We start from the raw sequence: 14,855 nt of genomic DNA on the forward strand, positions 1-14,855 counted from the left end.
TTCACCTTGGTGAAACAGTGGCTGAAGAGGTTTAAAGAGATGTGTGTGATGGTAGGAGGGCCTCATCAGCCCAACCACCATCCAAACTATGCCTGCAAAAAAAAGATAGCAGTTGAGCCTTCTGTTGCATCTGACCTGCGCCAACACGATTGCTCTCTATTAGGTTCCTCTAAATCTTACTGCCTAACAGATTTGTAAGCCTTTTCCACCTTCCTTTTTAACAGTACGTAGTAGTATGCACCAATCAGTGTGCTCTCTTGCAATGAATCTGCTTGACTAGACTTAAATCCTAGCAGAGATTGGCCGACAGCTGAACACTGATGAACTGCAATGTGGGACGAGATCTGTTGTGAACGACCTATCCTACCGTCATGTGGGTAAGAGTTATAGTGACTTACAGACTTCTAACATCCACCCTTCCTGCTAGCAGTAAGCCCAAGTTCTTGCTATGGTCTGAAAGAGGCCCAATCCAGCTTTTGTGCCTATATGGGAGGGGTCAGCATACAGTTTCAATTATGTACCCGCCTCCTTTCTTCTCAGAACAGGAAGTGTGGAGGCCATTTCTCTGGCTTATGTCATTAAGGGTTTGCGGCCGCCCTTATGGTTTAAAGGCTTATTCCACGAGGAGTATGGTCACTTCTTAGGCCGTGTCTAAGTATTGAGATTTGTTCTTTTGAAAGGTTTTACTGGCTGGATGTCTTATGGCCATGCATAGCACAAGTAGAGTCCCTGTGGTTATCACCACCAAGATAGACATTTCTTATGGTTTCCAGGAACGTTTATGCAAATTTGAGAAAAAAAAAAAACGAACCCTTCCTGAACATAACCTTGGTTCTTTGATAATAGAGTTAGGTTTTTCCAACATCCCTTCATTCCTTGCATTGACATGGGGTACATCCCAAGTGTCTTATTTGTTATTATGGCAAGAAATAAAAGAAAGGGGAAAAAAATAATTTAGTAAACGTTGATTCATCCAAGTAGAGTACTGTATGTCTTCAAACATGTTTGTTAAACGTATCTGCAGAGCCCACCTCAGTACTCAGATCTTGTATTTAAAGGGGACATATCATGCTATATTTGAACAATATATTGTAGGGCCATATCTATATAAAGTATATAAATATATATATTTTTTCAAAATACCAAACAGATCCTGCATTTCAGCCAAGGCCTCATTTCGCTCCATTTGCTCTTTCCAGCGCTGTTTTTGCAGGGGGCTGATTCTGTGAGCTGCAGCTGACCACGCCCCCCTGCAGGAGAGGGGAGCGTGCTTTGAGATCAGCTGCTGGGCTGTCAGAAGAGGGGGAGAAAAAGAGATCTCCGTCCTCCGTGTTTTATTCTTATAGAAGTAAGAAGATAAGTAATGGGGCAGAAACCCTCCTTTTTACGCAGCGGTCCAGACATAGACATCAAACGGCGACACATATTCAGTTGCCAGTTACTTTGGCATTAGGGCAGGGATATCTAGATACTTTCCAAGGTTTGATATAATGAATTATGCTACTTTTAAAGCAAGTGTAACAGAAAACATCAAATTTATATTAAAAGATTCGGATTCCCGGCCACACTAATACAGTGAGAAGGACAGCACAATACATTACATTACATTGCATTTAGCTGACGCTTTTATCCAAAGCGACTTACAATGAGTGCGTTCAACCAACAAGATACAAACTGGAATAAAACAGAATCATATAAGTACATCAGGTTTCATAGAGCAAAAACATTTCAAGTGCTACTCAACTGGCTTTAGATAAGCCAGTCCTTTATAAGTTCTTTGTTAATAGTTCTATCACTCGAAGTGGAGTCGAAAGAGATGAGTGTTATGGAAATCTGGCTCCCAAACACGGCTCTGGAGAGTACAAGTCAAATGATAAAACAAATAAATGGTGAATCAAGCAAAGCTGTCTTTTGGTTATTTATTTGAAGCTTCAAATACACGACATAATAATATATTGTCACCGGTCGGGCAGAGTATGGAAAGTCTGCCCGAGAGTGCGCAGAACAATGGAAAAGCAAAGGTTATATAGAAAAAGGAGTGGGAAAGAGAACAATCTGGGTTCACACAGTCAGATTGTTGATGAGACACCGTTTGGCCTTGCAGATAGCATAACGGAACTTTGTGTGACTGTGTATGAGTCTCCCAGTCTGCTGAAACAGCTGTGGCCTTGCAGAGACTGGGAAACTCATAAGAGAATATAATAGAATAATAATGGTAAAAGCACAACAAGAGGAAATAAGAAGCATTTGGTTTAAACATATGAAAGACATAATAAGGATAATAATAAGAATGATAATAATGAAATTTTCCACTACATTCCCCCCTTTTGATCATACTTGATCAATAGAAAAAAACAAATGATAGGATAGACTGATATAACACATCAATGAATACACTCCATCGCTGGTTTAAGTAAACACATCACAAATATATCATAGAAAACTGGCTGTTTTTGTGGAGGACAGACTCCAATATAATGTAAGCATAAGAGAGGAGATACACACATGATTATATTGATGAATCGGAATCAGACTCTTCTGATTCTAGCTGATCTATCTCACTGTGGCGCAAAGGATTGTCTTGTAATGGAATAGTAGTATACTGAACGAAAGCTAACAGGTTGTTAAGATGCAGCACGGTGTCAGTGATGTTCTTGGTGGCGTCGGGAATGTAAGTGCAACAGGAGTCACCGATCACATGACACAGGCCACCCTTTGAGGCGAACAAAAGGTCAAGAGCGAATTGATGCTGCATGAGCATGTTCCTAGAGGCTATTATGAATGGGGTCAATGCCTGGAAGCCTTGAGTCGTCTCATAAGTCAGATTCTCTAGCCGGACGTGTAAGGTATCTATTTTATGGGCATTGTTTACTGTACCCCACCATGGGAACAGGCCACCCATGAATTTAGCTCCAGCGGACGTCATATCTCTTTTTACCTTGTGGTGGTCGGGGTGTTGGAACTCTGGGTAATGATGTGTCGTGTGCATTAAGGACGTGAGTACAGTGACTGCTGGATTCAAATCCACTAGAGTGCATGTCCCTATCCAAAGGGGAGCCAGAACTTGATAGAGCTTGTTGCCGCACAACCAAACGTAATCTTCTGGCGCGCTAAACCCAGAATCACTGGGCCACGCCAGTTGGAGGGAAATATGTTTAACATCAGGGAATGCTACGTTAGAAAGGATTCTCTCAGGGGCACCAGATATGTGACAATACGAGATTTTGTGAGCACCGTCACCGCATGTGTTCCGTAGGATGCGAGTACAACCAGTAGTAGTGCCTAGGAAGAAATAATGTGGTGTAAGAGACGTTTTGTGGTAAACTCTCTGGATGCAGAGGTTGTGTTTCATCCCTCTCAAATGACTAGGGTGCACATGGCTGACGGGTTGGTACTTTGCGTATGTGGTGTCAAGCGTGGATGCACGCAAAGAGGAGTCAGATCGATTGCTGCATGGTGGGGGAAGCTGCCTAGCATAACGCCACTCGGTTACGCTGTCTTCACCCTTGATGGGCCTCGTCAGAGCCATAAACGCGCAGAGGTGTTCAACCTGGGTCAGAGAGCGCGGACGAACTGGCACGGACATTGATGAGTCCTGGGGGAAAAGGGTGCATGCATAACATGACCCATTTTGTCCTGAGGCCTGCAAGAATGATCTCAGAGTGTGCCACCAGACGTTACCGGTGATCCCACTACTGGTCTGACCCACATCAATGTTGCTATGGTCGTTATCGCCTATGTATAGATTAAATGTAGATGTACCTATGGATGTCAATAGTGGCGTCAAAGGTTGCTTACGTTTTTCCGGGTCTGAGTTTTGGGCGCGATGTCTATGTAAAATGTGCCACACGGGTCGGCGCCGGATACATACAGACAACAAAATAAAATAAATGTGGTTCGCCCTGCTTTCCCCATGTACCTCTTAGATACCTCGATTTTGGCTAACATGCTGTGTGCTGAAATGGATACATAAAATATAGGACTAGTCCTAACACAACTATCATGGCAAGTATGCAGAGGAACCATTCTATGAGTGTCCAGGCTCTCCAGTAGCATTCACATTGCTCACGGTTGCGTTGTCGTCTCTCCAGGCGAGCCCTCATCACGAGGGGGAAATGTTCCATGGAGTGTGTGTGTGTATTCTCTCGGTCGATTTCGTGACCCGGACCGTCAGACTTCGCACACTGATAACACAAACGAGGAACCAGAGAGCATATGGAACCGCTCAGCTGGCACTCGCTCGTGACACCTTGTGTATAGTGTGTTTTGGTGTATGTAGTGCAAGTGTGGTGCTGGTGGTGACTCGGACACGTCACTTGCTGTCATCTGGTGGTGACTCGGACACGTCACTTGCTGTCATCTGGTGGTGACTCGGACACGTCACTTGCTGTCATCTGTTGGTGACTTGGACACGTCACTTGCTGTCATCTGTTGGTGACTCGGACACGTCACTTGTTGTCATCTGTTGGTGACTTGGATATGTCACTTGTTGTCATCTGTTGGTGACTTGGACATGTCACTTGTTGTCATCTGTTGGTGACTTGGACATGTCACTTGTTGTCATCTGTTGGTGACTTGGATATGTCACTTGTTGTCATCTGTTTCTATCGTTTCTCCTTTCCTGTGACCACGACCTTGCAGTGGCTGGCGTGGACCCATGTAGCTCTCTCGGCGACCTTGACCGCTGTCTGGGTGACGAGAAGCACCTGGTAGGGACCTTGCCAACGATTGGATTTCCAGCTCTTTCTCCGGAAATCCTTGACCAGCACGAAGTCGCCCGGTTGAAGGCGGTGAAGCGGACCAGTGGCAGGGGTAGGCAAGGCTGCGGCTACCTGACGTCGGATGTCTGCTAAAGTGGATGATAGGTTAACACAATATGACAACATAGCATCCTCACACAAAGTTGTGGAGGGAAGAGGAAATCCTGGAGCCTTGAGTCCAATCTGTGGAGGTGCCCCAAAAAGGATTTCAAATGGGCTGAGTTGACTCCGTGTTCTTTTCCGCATCCTCATGTACATCAGCACAATGGGCAGAGCTTGTGTCCATGACAGACCTGTGTCTGCACAGCATTTTGCTAGTTTGTTTTTGATTGTGCCGTTCTCTCTTTCCACCCCACCCCCACTCTGTGGGTGATAAGCACAATGCTTTCTGATGTCCATGCCCATGTATTCTCCTATCTGCGTAATGGCCTCATTAGCAAAATGTGAACCGTTGTCACTAGAAATTTTGTCTGGTAGTCCCCATCTAGGAATGATTTCCCTCAGTAATGCCTTTGCCACAGCATTTGCTGTCTGTGCTTTTACTGGGAAAGCTTCAACCCATTTGGACCACATGTCGACCACCACTAAGCAGTGCTTCTTCCCCTCTGATGGGCTAAGCTCAATGAAATCCAGCATTAGGTGCTCAAATGGCCTGGTGGGAGGTGGATGTGCTCCGGGTCCTGTAACCTTTACTGGTCTACCAGAATTTTGCATGATGCAGATTAGGCATGCTTCACAGTGCTTTTGAGCTGTTACTGTGAATCCCCTTGTGAACCACTCCTGATTTATAGACTCTAACATCCCCCCTTTTGACACATGATCCCACCCATGTGTCAACTTAGCGAAATGAGGGAAAAAATGTCTTTGGGCCAACCCAGATGCTGGATTTTAGGTCAAAAACAGCCCCAGCAGCCTTCCATTGAGCCTTCTCAACTGGCGTAGCTAGCTGCTGCATGGAAGTCAGTGATGACATTTTGTCAGTAAAGGAGGAGACAGGGATTTTAACAAATGAGTGTGCGTGAGGTGCGAGAGGAATCAGGCCTTTGCGGCTGAGTCAGCAGACGCATTTCCTAGGGAAACTGGGTCTGTACTGCTTGCGTGTGCGGCACATTTACAGACTGCAACCTCAGATGGGAGCAGAATGGCGTCTAGTAAGCCTGCAACCAGCACATGGTTAAGTACTGGTTTGCCATCAGATTTAAGAAATTGTCTACACTTCCAAATATCCCCAAAATCGTGTACTACCCCGAAAGCATATCGTGAGTCAGTGTAAATAGTCACGGTTTTGCCTTCTGCAAACGTGCAGGCTTCAGTTAGTGCGATGAGCTCTGCTGCCTGTGCTGAGAGGTGGCATGGAAGCGGTCCAGAACGGAGAACAGCAGAATCTGAAACAACAGGAAAAAAAACAAAAAAAAACAAACAAATAAATTAGTGCCCCCTTGGTCGCGAGAGGCAGACCCATCAACATACAAAATGAGGTCAGCGTTGGTCAGAGGAACGTCTTTTAAGTCCAAACAATAAAAACCTGTCTGTCTTTAAGTCCGGTCTAGGTGTGCACACAATGGAAATTACGTCAACTGTCTTCAGGCAATATTCAAACTAAATGAAGTCTCTCCTTTTGAAACATCATGTGTTGAAATAAACACCATGATTGTATGAACTATGAAAAGATCTTAAAATCAATACCCAAATGTATTTATTATAAACGTTAGTCCTTAACATCTATCACTGTGTATATCACCATTCAAACATCTTTTAAAAGTTGAACAAACCCCACACAGCTCAGTAAAGACTGTGAAATGTTGACTTTATTTGATCATTTCAGTGAAAACTAACGTTCATATTTCTCTTTGATTATAATACTGATGAACGTTCATAACAAAGCACTTTGACAACTTACCACATACGTTTTAAAAAGCTTAATAAGCACCGTAACTTTCATGATATCATTTCTCGGTCATAACCGGTTGTTATATCTCTCACAGGCTCCGCCCTCTACTGGACTCTATGGGTACTCTCTTACCCCGCAAGCATTCTCCCACTGAGACTTCTATAGACGTAGCCGGCCCTGGACGGGCCTACCTGAATGCGCGCGCATCACACCGTATAAAAGGAGGCCTCGCCTCCTGACTATCATCCTTTTCTCTTCAGCAGCGGAAGTGATTCCATTAGAGACTGCGACGTTTGAAAGAAGAAGAAAGAGTTATCATACCTCCAGGGAGTCGCCACTGCTAGAGACCCGGGCCTGTCCTTCGTGCCCTGGTTGAAATAGCGGGCGCCGATCCCCACCACCTTGCTTCGAGTGGTTGGGGGACCAGGATATGGCTGAGGCGGTGCCATTCACGTTCGCCATTCCTTCCGGGTCTGGCGTCCATGGAAGTCCACCGCCCAGGGCTGTACTCTCCCTGGATGATGATCGTGGCGGCGGATGTGTGGGCTACTCACTTATTGCGAGAGATGCCCCCGCCTCACCAGGTCAGAGCGATTATTGGGCCGCAAGGCCGAATAAGTAGCTTGGTCCACGGGCCTTGCCCCAGGCCCGGTTCCCCCAGGGACCGGTGCTCGGTGGCTTCACGTGATGTAGGGTCGCCCCTACTTCATCACAGGCCGCCACCGCTGCCCGCCGTGTGATGTCCCTGGGATATCACACCGCGTGGCACTTTCCAAAGAGGATCGTGTTGATCTCCTGGGAGCCCCCGTGTTTACGGAGGGGCTCTTTGGATCGATCTCCTTGCTCACGGGATGAGGATTAGTCGCAGCGTAGCTGCTTCTTGACCATTCCCAGAGGAAGAAACACTGTCCTACACTCCCCGCCCCTGCTGTAAACCCCAGTATAGGGAGCCAGCAGGTGGGCGTGTGCACGTGAGTGGAATAAACCGAGTGCTGTCAAAGCACTGTGCGGGTTCAAGAGACGCTATTGCCGGCGTGCTGTTGTCAGAAAACACACCTTGCCTAGTATAATGGCTCCGATTAATGCATTTCACCGTTGCAATGGGAAATACAGCGTTAATACGTGGGCACGCGGCCCTCGTGAGAGTGGCCGCGGTGCGTTCAGGAGAACGGTGGTTTACGTTTGTCAACTCTAGTTCTGGAGTGAGGTGTGTGTGTGTGTGTGCAGTGGCGGCTGGTGGAACATATTTTTGGTGGGGCTATTGATAGAGTGAGTAAAAAATTTTTTTTGGGAGAAATGACCCCTTAAATTAGGACTTCTGGTGATGTAATGGCGCATTTCCAGTGCAGCGCGGAGCTCGCTTTAATGCTGCGTTCAGACCGGACGCGATGCGAATATTCGCTTCGCTCTAAACGCTCCTATCGCATCGCTCGAGTTTCACTGCGGCTGCCAGCTGTGTTTACTCGCATCATTCAAACAAGACGCGCTGGCTCGGGAGCTACAGCTACAACAACATGAACGTATGTTACCGTGATTAAATTGTAATACATGTTTCTAAATGATGCCGACGTAACAACATACTGATACCGGTTAGTAAAAACCATGAATTAATGCTTTGACAAGTCTGCAGACAGACGGCAGGCGAAACACCTTTTAGAATGCTTGTTCCCTGAATGGAGCTTGGCTAAGCTAACGCTATATATGCTCCGACCGTTGTAGGAGCAGACACAGTTGTGGTGGCTTAAAGCCCAGCTCTGCTCCGCGCCGTCCGTTAGATGAGCCTGGTCAGATTAATAAGAGAGAAAGAGTTCAAAACACCGGCATAAAAGTTATAACAATAATCTGATTTTAATGGTAAAAAGACACAATACAATTCTACAGAGTACTCTGGACTCCCAGCTCTGCTGCTGTGCGATACAGGTATCGGGACCAGCCAGTCAGAAACAGGGGGCATTTTACATGAATAAACAACAGTATATATGGACCTTTTTGGGGAGGAGAGTGACTTCTTATCTTCCACTGGATTCTACTCCTTTAATTTCCAAGGGAAGGTTTCCCACAAACTATTCTTTCTCAAACAATCAAACATTGTACACAGATATATTAGTATCAAACATTGGCCCCAAAAAGAACCTTGAAAAGGACATGTGTGTGCGTTAACTGCGTTTGGTAAAGAGGAAGTGTATGTGTGTGTGTGTTGATATCTTGGACAGGGAGTGTATGTGTGTCCGGGGCCCTTTCTCATTTCATCAAATCCCCCTCCTCGACTCCTCGGTCCTCCGGTAGTGACCCGGAAATGAATTTTAGCGCGCCATGTTGAAGGACATCTCATTTCTCTAAATGCACTTCAAAGACCGAGGACCGAGCGTATTTCCATGACTTTTCAAAAACTTTGTGAAAAATATTACATTCCATGACTTTTCCAGGTTTTTAATGACCGTACGAATCCTGAAAATATCAGAACTTTCTCAACCAATATTCATTATAAATGTAAAGACAGGGGGAGCAGTGCCATGGTCTTTCTCTGTCTTCCAAGACGGTGGGTCTGGCTGCTGTGTAGGTGATGGTGCATGTGCTGCTGGTGGCTGTGTCGGCGGGAGGGAGGTGTGCTAGGCGAGACTTCTTTGCTGGCTGGGTTGATCGTGATGGCTGTGGTGGAGGCCTTTGTACCGAGGTGTATCTTAATCTTGTGGCAGGCACAGATGGAGGCTGCTGTAGTGATGCTGGTCCTTGGTGGTGGTGGCTCTGGTGAAGGCCGTTGAGCCACGGTGGATCTTGACCTGGGTGCAGGCACAGATAGAGGTTCTTGCTGCTAGGCGCAGGCAGCTGTGAAATGGGAAAGAAATATAGGACAATAATTACTACTAAGTTCATTAAAATATAAAGTTCAAGTGGAATGTTTATCAAGCACAAATAACAATGCACAACTCAAAATAAAATGGGGAGGTGGGACAGGAGTCTCTCTCTCTCTTACAACCTATTTAACTAAACCCACACAATGAAAGTACACTATTACTGTAATATTTACATTTACCTATCTTCAAATGGTTCCTTGTTGTTGTTGTTGTTGTTGCTGCTGTATTCTCCAGGTTCTGATGCTCCATCTCCACTCTTGCTAGTGTTACAAGTCCGCTGTGCAGAGCTGGTAATCAGATAATAAGCCTGTTGAACAGGAGAAAAGAATGAAGCAGAGGGAAAGTTGCTGCCGTTTGTGTGGTTGTCCTAGCCAGAATGTATTAAACATATGAATAAATTCACTTACAAATTATATCCGTTCTCTATTTATCTAATCATTCTCTGGTTTGACGCCACATGTATCTCTGCGTTGTGTTGTGTGGTCGAATGAATATGACTTCCTTCTTGCCAACCAGCTTTATTATCTGTGCAAACAGAATATAAGGAAATGGCTTCACCAGCTTTCTACCTCAATACTTCTCCTCAGTGAGGCCTGAAGCTAACTGAGAATGTAAAAATACATTTAGCCAATCAAAATAACTATGTCTGACATATTGCGTTTTCTAATCAAAAATGGACATGCCATATTATGACTTTCATGAGGGATTAAAGCCGTTTTCATTTACAGTATATAATACGGTGATAACAGATACAGGGATGCAAACTCATCAGGTATGAAAAGGTGTCAAGGATCCGAGCCCCGGACCCCATGGAATATCGGCTTTAAAATTAGGAATAACAGATGATTTTAGCAGTCAGAACAACTAAAGCAGCAGTGTCAATAATAACAGAAACGCCAAAGAGTCACATCTAATATAAATATATATAAAAGCATTTATTTTAATTGTGTAGCAGTGAGTTTAACATTTTGGCAGCACTGTTGAGCATTTTGAAAATGTATTTTCATGCCTCTGTGCAAGGCTTAGTCTTTCTATCTTTATAGCCACTGGTGTAAAGTAACTAAGTTCATAAACTCAAGTACTACTTGGGTACAATTTTGAGATACTTGTACTTTATTTAAGTTTTTCAATGTTTCTTTTGCTACTTTGTACTTCTAATCCACTACAGTTCAGAGGTACATGGTGTACTTTTCCTCCACTACATGTATTAATCCCTTTAGTTACTTCACGGATGTGGAGGAATGATGTGAAATCTAATCAAGTGTTGAATCAGACTTTAGTTCCACCTGGAGTAAATCCACAAGCTACCCTGCAGTATACAAAGTCATTCAGACTAGCTGCACCTTTACCAGCTTTGAGAACACTTTCATGATCAATCATTATAAAACATATCAGATATATTATTCTGAAATGGACAAATCTGCACAACGACTACTTTTACTGTCGCTACTTTAACTATATTTTGATGAGAATACTTTTGTACTTTTATTTGAGGAACATTTTGATTGCAGGATTGTTCCTACATTCTGGTACTTCTACTTTAACTCAAGTACAAGACCTGGGTACTTCTACTTTTACTCAAGTACAAGATATATACTTATACCACCTCCGTTTATAGCCTATGAAAAAAACTAATAGAAAACGAAGGCTAAAGCTAACGTTAGCAGATAGTGATGCTAGTTAAGTTTGCTCAACGATAATATTGCGACAGAAAAACGTTTCAGTTCTCAGACCGAAATATGACATAATCTGTGTACACACTACTAACCTGTTGAACAGGAGAAATGAATGAAGCAGAGGGAAAGTTGCTGCCATGTGTCTTCTTCTTCTTCTTCTTCTTCTTCTTCTTCTCAGACCATGGCTGCAGTCGGATAGTTTAAAAATCAGCTCCTAAGTTCTAACCCTATCGTCTATTCCTTGACCTCTGAGTGAAACGTCACGGGGTTAAGGGATAGTGGATAGGAGAATTCAAAAGGACTTAGGAGAAGAGACTGCGGTACTTTAGAGAATCCGAATGCACTTTCACTATCCGACGTGTTTATGATGCGCCAGCGGACGTCATTGTGTGCGTCTGCTGCTGTGGGGAAACTATGGAAACCACAGTTTTCTATACAGCGGACTACAACATGGATGTTTAATAAGAACGAGGGACTACTGTAAACTCATCTAGAGACTCTGCACCGTGCTCTGATGCTGCTGCTTTGCTTTATGAACGTGGACAACAGAGAAACATATTCTTCATGACCAAAGTTGGAATTGAAATAAAAAAGGAAAGTGAAACTTATGCTCGTCTCCCTCTCCCTCCGGTCCACATTAATACAAATGATCCCAATACGTATGATTGTATGAACTAAAGATCTTAAAATCAATACAGATGTATTTATTATAAACGTTAGTCCGTAACATCTATCACTGTGTATATCACCATTCAAACATCTTTTAAAAGTTGAACAAACCCCACACAGCTCAGTAAAGACTGTGAAATGTTGACTTTATTTGATAATTTCAGTGAAAACTAACGTTCACATTTCTCTTTTTGATTATAATACTGATGAACGTTCAAAACAAAGCACTTTGGCAACGTACCACCTATGTTTTAAAATGCTTAATAAGCACCGTAACTTTCATGATATCATTCCTCGGTCATAATCGGTTGTTTCCGTGAACGGCCGACTGTTGAGTGACGGCAAATGCTGCGGCTGCAAGGCATTGTGGGGCAGCATTTTCGCTTCTCCTGCCGGTTAGGGAGGTCCAGTGGTTCCTAAGCTAAAGGAGGTTATAAAGGAAGTTTGAAACCTCCTTTCCTATCATTCTCATCATTCTAGAGAATTCGAACGGCACTTATCATGGCTGCCACTGAGGGACTTCCGGGTCATTTCACTCCTTTAGGAAGGTTCCTAAGCTAAATGGACTATTCTACTTCAGCCCATGCTGTTTCTTTAACGCTAAACCCGGAAGTGAGGCTAAGAACGGCGAATTTAAAGATAACAATACCATTAGCACTCCTAGTGGTGACTTTATGAACTGCAAACAAATTATAACGTTATAAAATGCCTTTAAGGCAGCACAATGTTTGAAGCGCTGCAGCTGTAGCTGAGATAGGCTACAGTCATACCAAGAAATGGCTTAGCCCCCACCATGAAAAATGATGTTAAAGTAAGCAAAATAAAGTCCACCAACTCGCGGAGTAAATTGCTCAGACAGCAGTTAGTAAGATTGATTTCAGTAGCCACTTGTCTGGAAATACCGAAGACTAGAAACGGTTTTGAAAACTTTTGTCACGTAGTGATTGTCTTCTCAATAGAACATCTTTGATAATGTCTTCTGGCCAATCAGAATCAAGATAACGGCGTGATGTTGTTGCAGGAAGTCCCGACGGAGAATATGTTTGCTGTAGTACATCTATATATACATCGATACAACATTACGTGTTGATAGAAATCAACACGTAATGAAATAAGACCCCACGGTTTGATGATTGATAGGTGTGTGGGCTGTCTTTCATTTTGACACACAGAACAATGTTACAATAAACATACATACGTATGTTAAATGGATATATCCGCCTTCTTTCATTTATCTTTCCATTCCCACAACAATATACATAAAGAAATGGCATATTTTGGACATAGTTCGAATGGTGATTAATCATGATTAATTAATTTTTAAGCTGTGATTAATCTGATTAAAAATTGTAATCGTTTGACAGCCCTAATTTATATATATGAAAACAAGAGGGACATAATATCACAAAACAATTAATGATGATGATTATTTCAGCCATAATATAATAGTGTTAATATCTATGAGATTTAAAGTAATAATAATAATAATAATTCCCTGCAAAAGCACTAATAACAATACAATAATGGCAAAAATAGCAATTCGATATATAGTACAAATCAATCATTGTCATGTGAAGCAAGGAGTGGTTGCCACAAGCGGGGCTAGTAACTGCACAACATCAATGACAGAGACCATTGTTTAAACAAAGTAATTTATTTAAGGAAAATTCACTCGAATACTACAACATAAAAACATAGGTACACACATATATATATACTGCACACTAGACACATGTGCAAAGTAGTAGTTTTAAAAAAGGCAATTAGTGTGAGTTCAAAGGCCAAAGAACAGCCTGCGGGGAGCCGCTGTGAAACATGTGTCCGTGACAAAATCAGACAACATTCAATGTTGCCATGAATGACAGTATGTTTTGGATGACGTCCAAGATCTCCTCTACGACCAGCAAGAGGATCAGCCTGCGGTGAGTTGCTCCATGTCCTCATCGCTTAGCAGGTGCTGGTTTCGAGGTACGGTGACCCTCTCTGGCTCCTCCTGAGCATCCTCTCCTGCATCAGCTCTACCCTCTCTCTCTGGCTCCTCCTGAGCATCCTCTCCTGCATCAGCTCTACCCTCTCTCTCTGGCTCCTCCTGAGCATCCTCTCCTGCATCAGCTCTACCCTCTCTCTCTGGCTCCTCCTGAGCATCCTCTCCTGCATCAGCTCTACCCTCTCTCTCTGGCTCCTCCTGAGCAACATCTCCTGCATCAGCTCTACTCTCTCTCTCTCTCTCTCTCTCTGGCTCCTCCTGAGCATCCTCTCCTGCATCAGCTCTACCCTCTCTGTCTGGCTCCTCCTGAGCATCTCCTTGTCCTCCACCAAAGAGGCTCTGCATGGCAGAAGTGGTCTGGCCCTGCCGTTCCAGGCAACCTTGGACAAAAAGTTGTATGGGACTCTGGGTCCTCAACCCATGATTGTTCCACTGCTCCAAAAACCCCGTAGGTCATGGTTTATGCGTGGGAGATAGACATAATGCAGGGCCCACATGTGCATTTCATTGTCTATGTCTATTATGCCTTCACTCTCCAGGAAGTTGAAGAGGTCGTAATAGACATTGCTCACACCTCGCCACAGGTCACCCCAGAGCCGTTCTATTCTCTGGTTGTGGGTGCTTCTTCCACGGAGAGCACTGCCTCTGTGAGAGCATCTGAAGATGCTCATCAATAGGCAGACAGAGTTGTTTTCGTCCCCATGGTCGGTTCTGACCCTCGAGGGCATGTTTATTCAATTAAATGTCAAACTGTATCACAAAATCCTCTCATAAGCTAAGGGTCTGACAGGTTTGTGGTGGGGGAGGGGTAGAACATGAACAAAATTGAAAAAAGGTGTGTGGCGCTCCGAGACTTTGAGAGTGTGTTGCTTAACTTGTGTAGAACCTGCGTGAAAAATGTGGGGACCCTGCGACCTTCGACAAGGTCAAAATCGAGGTCAGAGGTCAAATTTGCATGTCGACAGTACCCTCGATGGTGCAAAGGAATGTCCGACGGCTTTGAGCTTGGTCTTGTTG

The 14,855-nt window shown here is 44.1% G+C and overlaps 1 long non-coding RNA gene across 1 annotated transcript; it reads right to left on the bottom strand.

Moving 5' to 3' along the window:
- Nucleotides 1–8,480: 8,480 nt before the first annotated feature.
- On the bottom strand, nt 8,481–9,852 carry LOC139435816 (uncharacterized). The gene is made up of 2 exons (XR_011645011.1): nt 9,686–9,852; nt 8,481–9,477 (listed from the first exon to the last, which is right to left on the bottom strand). It is a non-coding gene; the product is annotated as an uncharacterized lncRNA (long non-coding RNA).
- Nucleotides 9,853–14,855: the final 5,003 nt, after the last annotated feature.

This window comes from Pseudochaenichthys georgianus, chromosome 19 (genome assembly GCF_902827115.2).
Source record: "Pseudochaenichthys georgianus chromosome 19, fPseGeo1.2, whole genome shotgun sequence".
Lineage (NCBI taxonomy): Eukaryota > Metazoa > Chordata > Actinopteri > Perciformes > Channichthyidae > Pseudochaenichthys > Pseudochaenichthys georgianus.